Source organism: Octopus bimaculoides, chromosome 6, assembly GCF_001194135.2.
Source record: "Octopus bimaculoides isolate UCB-OBI-ISO-001 chromosome 6, ASM119413v2, whole genome shotgun sequence".
Classification (NCBI taxonomy): Eukaryota; Metazoa; Mollusca; class Cephalopoda; order Octopoda; family Octopodidae; genus Octopus; species Octopus bimaculoides.
In genome coordinates this window covers 93,986,207-93,986,783 of record NC_068986.1, presented here as the reverse complement: position 1 = coordinate 93,986,783, position 577 = coordinate 93,986,207, and positions in this window count along the sequence as shown.

Here is a 577-nt window from a genome sequence, read left to right as displayed (position 1 = left end):
TATATATATATATATATATATATATATATATTGTCTAAATACAATAAACAATGAAATACAATGATATGGAGAAGACAAGATTTAACAAATCTATCATCTTAACGCTCTAAAAAAATGAAAGTGTCTTAATGTTTCGAATATTAATCTTTCATCAGAAGAGATTGAGATGGATAGAAGACATGAGAAAAAGCAACTGTCATGGAGAGAGAGACCGAGAGAAAGAGAGAGAAAAGACTGAGCGAGGAAGAGAGGGGGAGGGAGAGAGCGAGATAGTATAAAGTTGGCGCGTTGTTAAAAACTAATAACGAAATAAATGAAAATATACAGTAAACAATAAAAATACAATACAAAGGGTATGGTATCGCACTAATAGAAATTTGAAGAGAAATCACTTTACGGTTACATACGGAGTGGTTCATCCGAAAACAGAAACTAGTGAAGAAGAAGAAGAAGAAGAAGAAGAAGAAGAAGAAGAAGAAGAAGAAGAAGAAGAAGAAGAAGGTCCGAAAGGCAAATGAAGCACAAGTCAATGCACACAGACTTATATCTTATATATACACGTATATATGAAATTTTT